This window comes from Chiloscyllium punctatum, unplaced genomic scaffold (assembly GCF_047496795.1).
Source record: "Chiloscyllium punctatum isolate Juve2018m unplaced genomic scaffold, sChiPun1.3 scaffold_889, whole genome shotgun sequence".
NCBI classification, from domain to species: domain Eukaryota; kingdom Metazoa; phylum Chordata; class Chondrichthyes; order Orectolobiformes; family Hemiscylliidae; genus Chiloscyllium; species Chiloscyllium punctatum.
Window position 1 is genome coordinate 23,351 of NW_027310623.1, and position 6,650 is coordinate 30,000.

Genomic DNA, 6,650 nt, shown 5'->3' on the forward strand with positions numbered 1-6,650 from the left:
GGAAATGGTATCTTTCATTACGGGGACAAGGGTCTGAAGCGGTGAAGTCAGTAACCGGCATAGTTAAGGAAAGGGTTCGAATTTTCTCAACAGTACGAAAAAAGTGAGCAGGGAAGCTAGAGAAGGTGTCAGTGAGTCCCAAACGAGTGAACCGCAAAACTTAGGGAAATGCCCGAAAGCGTTTTAAAGGGTGAAATCGGGAACGAGGAAATGATGGGAAAGTGCCTGAAAGTGCTAAATGAGTAAACAGAAAAACGAAGAAAAATGTTTGAAAAGAAGAAGTGAGTAACCAGGAAAACTTAGAAAAATGTTCAAAACGAAGAAATCAGTAACCAGGAAAACTTAGAAAAATGATCAAAAAGAAGAAATGAGTAACCAGGAAAACTTAGAAAAATGTTTAAAAAGAAGAAATCAGTAACCAGGAAAACTTAGGAAAATGTTTAAAAAGAAGAAATCAGTAACCAGAAAAACTGCGAAAAATGTTTAAAAAGAAGAAATGAGTAACCAGAAAAACTTAGAAAAATGTTTAAAAAGAAGAAATCAGTAACCAGGAAAACTTAGAAAAATGTTTAAAAAGAAGAAATCAGTAACCAGGAAAACTTAGAAAAATGTTTAAAAAGAAGAAATCAGTAACCAGGAAAACTTAGAAAAATGTTATAAAAGAAGAAGTGAGTAACCAGAAAAACTTAGAAAAATGTTTAAAAAGAAGAAATCAGTAACCAGAAAAACTGCGAAAAATGTTTAAAAAGAAGAAATCAGTAACCAGACAAACTGCGAAAAATGTTTAAAAAGAAGAAATCAGTAACCAGGAAAACTTAGAAAAATGTTTAAAAAGAAGAAGTGAGTAACCAGAAAAACTTAGAAAAATGTTTAAAAAGAAGAAATCAGTAACCAGAAAAACTTAGAAAAATGTTTAAAAAGAAGAAATCAGTAACCAGAAAAACTGCGAAAAATGTTTAAAAAGAAGAAATCAGTAACCAGGAAAACTTAGAAAAATGTTTAAAAAGAAGAAATCAGTAACCAGAAAAACTGCGAAAAATGTTTAAAAAGAAGAAATCAGTAACCAGGAAAACTTAGAAAAATGTTTAAAAAGAAGAAATCAGTAACCAGAAAAACTTAGAAAAATGTTTAAAAAGAAGAAATGAGTAACCAGAAAAACTTAGAAAAATGTTTAAAAAGAAGAAATCAGTAACCAGAAAAACGGCGAAAAATGTTTAAAAAGAAGAAATCAGTAACCAGAAAAACTTAGAAAAATGTTTAAAAAGAAGAAGTGAGTAACCAGAAAAACTTAGAAAAATGTTTAAAAAGAAGAAATGAGTAACCAGAAAAACTTAGAAAAATGTTTAAAAAGAAGAAATCAGTAACCAGAAAAACTTAGAAAAATGTTTAAAAAGAAGAAATGAGTAACCAGAAAAACTTAGAAAAATGCTTAAAAAGAAGAAATCAGTAACCAGAAAAACGGCGAAAAATGTTTAAAAAGAAGAAATCAGTAACCAGAAAAACGGCGAAAAATGTTTAAAAAGAAGAAATCAGTAACCAGACAAACTGCGAAAAAATGTTTAAAAAGAAGAAATCAGTAACCAGAAAAACTGCGAAAAATGTTTAAAAAGAAGAAATCAGTAACCAGGAAAACTTAGAAAAATGTTTAAAAAGAAGAAATGAGTAACCAGGAAAACTTAGAAAAATGTTTAAAAAGAAGAAATGAGTAACCAGGAAAACTTAGAAAAATGTTTAAAAAGAAGAAATCAGTAACCAGAAAAACTTAGAAAAATGTTTAAAAAGAAGAAGTGAGTAACCAGAAAAACTTAGAAAAATGTTTAAAAAGAAGAAATGAGTAACCAGAAAAACGTTTAAAAAGAAGAAATCAGTAACCAGAAAAACTTAGAAAAATGTTTAAAAAGAAGAAGTGAGTAACCAGAAAAACTTAGAAAAATGTTTAAAAAGAAGAAATCAGTAACCAGAAAAACTGCGAAAAATGTTTAAAAAGAAGAAATCAGTAACCAGACAAACTGCGAAAAATGTTTAAAAAGAAGAAATCAGTAACCAGGAAAACTTAGAAAAATGTTTAAAAAGAAGAAGTGAGTAACCAGAAAAACTTAGAAAAATGTTTAAAAAGAAGAAATCAGTAACCAGAAAAACTTAGAAAAATGTTTAAAAAGAAGAAATCAGTAACCAGAAAAACTGCGAAAAATGTTTAAAAAGAAGAAATCAGTAACCAGGAAAACTTAGAAAAATGTTTAAAAAGAAGAAATCAGTAACCAGAAAAACTGCGAAAAATGTTTAAAAAGAAGAAATCAGTAACCAGGAAAACTTAGAAAAATGTTTAAAAAGAAGAAATCAGTAACCAGAAAAACTTAGAAAAATGTTTAAAAAGAAGAAATGAGTAACCAGAAAAACTTAGAAAAATGTTTAAAAAGAAGAAATCAGTAACCAGAAAAACGGCGAAAAATGTTTAAAAAGAAGAAATCAGTAACCAGAAAAACTTAGAAAAATGTTTAAAAAGAAGAAGTGAGTAACCAGAAAAACTTAGAAAAATGTTTAAAAAGAAGAAATGAGTAACCAGAAAAACTTAGAAAAATGTTTAAAAAGAAGAAATCAGTAACCAGGAAAACTTAGAAAAATGTTTAAAAAGAAGAAATCAGTAACCAGAAAAACTGCGAAAAATGTTTAAAAAGAAGAAATCAGTAACCAGGAAAACTTAGAAAAATGTTTAAAAAGAAGAAATCAGTAACCAGAAAAACTTAGAAAAATGTTTAAAAAGAAGAAATGAGTAACCAGAAAAACTTAGAAAAATGTTTAAAAAGAAGAAATCAGTAACCAGAAAAACGGCGAAAAATGTTTAAAAAGAAGAAATCAGTAACCAGAAAAACTTAGAAAAATGTTTAAAAAGAAGAAGTGAGTAACCAGAAAAACTTAGAAAAATGTTTAAAAAGAAGAAATGAGTAACCAGAAAAACTTAGAAAAATGTTTAAAAAGAAGAAATCAGTAACCAGAAAAACTTAGAAAAATGTTTAAAAAGAAGAAATGAGTAACCAGAAAAACTTAGAAAAATGCTTAAAAAGAAGAAATCAGTAACCAGAAAAACGGCGAAAAATGTTTAAAAAGAAGAAATCAGTAACCAGAAAAACGGCGAAAAATGTTTAAAAAGAAGAAATCAGTAACCAGACAAACTGCGAAAAAATGTTTAAAAAGAAGAAATCAGTAACCAGAAAAACTGCGAAAAATGTTTAAAAAGAAGAAATCAGTAACCAGGAAAACTTAGAAAAATGTTTAAAAAGAAGAAATGAGTAACCAGGAAAACTTAGAAAAATGTTTAAAAAGAAGAAATGAGTAACCAGGAAAACTTAGAAAAATGTTTAAAAAGAAGAAATCAGTAACCAGAAAAACTTAGAAAAATGTTTAAAAAGAAGAAATCAGTAACCAGAAAAACTTAGAAAAATGTTTAAAAAGAAGAAATGAGTAACCAGAAAAACTTAGAAAAATGTTTAAAAAGAAGAAATGAGTAACCAGAAAAACTTAGAAAAATGTTTAAAAAGAAGAAATCAGTAACCAGAAAAACGGCGAAAAATGTTTAAAAAGAAGAAGTGAGTAACCAGAAAAACTTAGAAAAATGTTTAAAAAGAAGAAATGAGTAACCAGAAAAACGTTTAAAAAGAAGAAATCAGTAACCAGAAAAACTTAGAAAAATGTTTAAAAAGAAGAAATGAGTAACCAGAAAAACTTAGAAAAATGTTTAAAAAGAAGAAATCAGTAACCAGAAAAACGGCGAAAAATGTTTAAAAAGAAGAAATCAGTAACCAGAAAAACGGCGAAAAATGTTTAAAAAGAAGAAATCAGTAACCAGACAAACTGCGAAAAATGTTTAAAAAGAAGAAATCAGTAACCAGAAAAACTTAGAAAAATGTTTAAAAAGAAGAAATCAGTAACCAGGAAAACTTGGAAAAAAACACTTAGAAAAATTTTCAGCAAAGTGTGAAAAATATTCTAAGTGTCAGCGGAGGAAAATGCTGCAGCATCGGGAAAGATTCGCAAACTTACACCGAACATGTGCTCCGAAGTGCCGGAGGAATTGGGTGAATTGAGCCCGGCAAATGGCCAGCTGTCGTTTTGTGCCTGCAGCCCGAAAACTTTAACTTTGTCTGTCGCGGAAGTCCGGACCGAGAAAAATCCAAACGGTTTTGACCGGACCGAGTTCCAGACCGATGCAGTCAAATTTGGAATTCAGACCCATTCAGTGCCACTTGTAGTTTTTCCGCAGTGAGGTTGGCGGGGTACCCGGAGATATATGGGAACACGATTTTTAGAACAAAATGGCGGCGCGGGACCGTTCTGAAAGGCATCCGAAAAACGGTTCCACGGGCATAGCACTTTAATGACAGGTATGAGTGCATGCCGGAGAGCTCTTGGAAGTCGAATTTTTGACACTTTGTCAATTTTTTGACAGATTTGACAAACTCTTTCTGTCTGTTCTAAGAGTCAGTCAGAGACTTGTGCGGCGGTCTTTTGACACTATTGGAGGGCGGGCAAACCCCACGTTGACTCCGGCCGTCCCTCCACAGGCGCTCGTGTCCAAAATGAAGGCGAGAGACGCGAGTGGCCTGGTTCCCTTGGGTGTTGCCAAGAAGGCTGCGGGCTGACCGTTGCCTGAGCACTCCCTAAAGCCTCTTGTGATGAGAGCAGACCTCGCCTGCCGCACGACCGGCTCTGGGAGTCGTTGGGCCGCTATTTGTGAATAGTCTGGTCCTCCTCTGCCACCCGGACAAGCGCGATGGCTCTGCCGCCCTGCGGTGCTCGTCACCCAGGTTTGGGGAACACGATACTCGTAACAAAAATAAAAGGCGGCTCGGGACCTGCAGGCGAAAGGGGTCCCGTGGTGCTAAGCACGTCGACTTCGGGTCTCGGTGCAAGCCGGAGAGCTCACGGAAGTCTAAAGTTTTCGGCACGTGGTCGAATCTTTTCAAAGGCTTACCCGGCTCTTTCCGTCCATTCTGAGAGTAAGTCAGAGGCCGGTGCGGAGGTCTCTTGACAATCGGAGGGGGTGGTGGCCCTCCGCAGGCGCTCGTGTCGAAAATGAAGGCGAGAGACGCGAGTGGCCTGGTTCCCCTGGGTGTTGCCAGGAAGGCTGCGGGCTGACCCTTGCCTGAGCACTCCCTAAAGCCTCTTGTGATGAGAGCAGACCTCGCGCGCCGCACGACCGGCTCTGGGAGTCGTTGGGCCGCTATCTGTGAATAGTCTGGTCCTCCTCTGCCACCCGGCCAAGTGCGATGGCTCTGCCGCCCTGCGGTGCTCGTCACGCAGGTATGGGGCACACGATGCTCGTAACAGCAAATAAAGGCGGCTCGGGACCTGCAGGCGAAAGGGGTCCCGTGGTGCTTAGCACGTCGACTTCGGGTCTCGGTGCAAGCCGGAGAGCTCACGGAAGTCTAAAGTTTTCGGCACGTGGTCGAATCTTTTGAAAGGCTTACCCGGCTCTTTCCGTCCATTCTGAGAGTCAGTCAGAGGCCGGTGCGGCGGTCTATTGACGACCGGAGGCTCCCATGGGTGTTGCGATGAGGGTGGAGGGCACAGAACCTTGCCTTAGCACTCCCTAATAAAGCCTCTTGTGAAGAGAGCAGACCTCGCGCGCCGCACGACCGGCTCTGGGAGTCGTTGGGCCGCTATCTGTGAATAGTCGGGTCCTCCTCTGCCACCCGGCCAAGTGCGATGGCTCTGCCGCCCTGCGGTGCTCGTCACGCAGGTATGGGGCACACGATGCTCGTAACAGCAAATAAAGGCGGCTCGGGACCTGCAGGCGAAAGGGGTCCCGTGGTGCTTCGCACGTCGACTTCGGGTCTCGGTGCAAGCCGGAGAGCTCACGGAAGTCTAAAGTTTTCGGCACGTGGTCGAATCTTTTGAAAGGCTTACCCGGCTCTTTCCGTCCATTCTGAGAGTCAGTCAGAGGCCGGTGCGGCGGTCTATTGACGACCGGAGGCTCCCATGGGTGTTGCGATGAGGGTGGAGGGCACAGAACCTTGCCTTAGCACTCCCTAATAAAGCCTCTTGTGAAGAGAGCAGACCTCGCGCGCCGCACGACCGGCTCTGGGAGTCGTTGGGCCGCTATCTGTGAATAGTCTGGTCCTCCTCTGCCACCCGGCCAAGTGCGATGGCTCTGCCGCCCTGCGGTGCTCGTCACGCAGGTATGGGGCACACGATGCTCGTAACAGCAAATAAAGGCGGCTCGGGACCTGCAGGCGAAAGGGGTCCCGTGGTGCTTCGCACGTCGACTTCGGGTCTCGGTGCAAGCCGGAGAGCTCACGGAAGTCTAAAGTTTTCGGCACGTGGTCGAATCTTTTGAAAGGCTTACCCGGCTCTTTCCGTCCATTCTGAGAGTCAGTCAGAGGCCGGTGCGGCGGTCTATTGACGACCGGAGGCTCCCATGGGTGTTGCGATGAGGGTGGAGGGCACAGAACCTTGCCTTAGCACTCCCTAATAAAGCCTCTTGTGAAGAGAGCAGACCTCGCGCGCCGCACGACCGGCTCTGGGAGTCGTTGGGCCGCTATCTGTGAATAGTCGGGTCCTCCTCTGCCACCCGGCCAAGTGCGATGGCTCTGCCGCCCTGCGGTGCTCGTCACGCAGGTATGGGGCACACGATGCTCGTAACAGCAAATAAA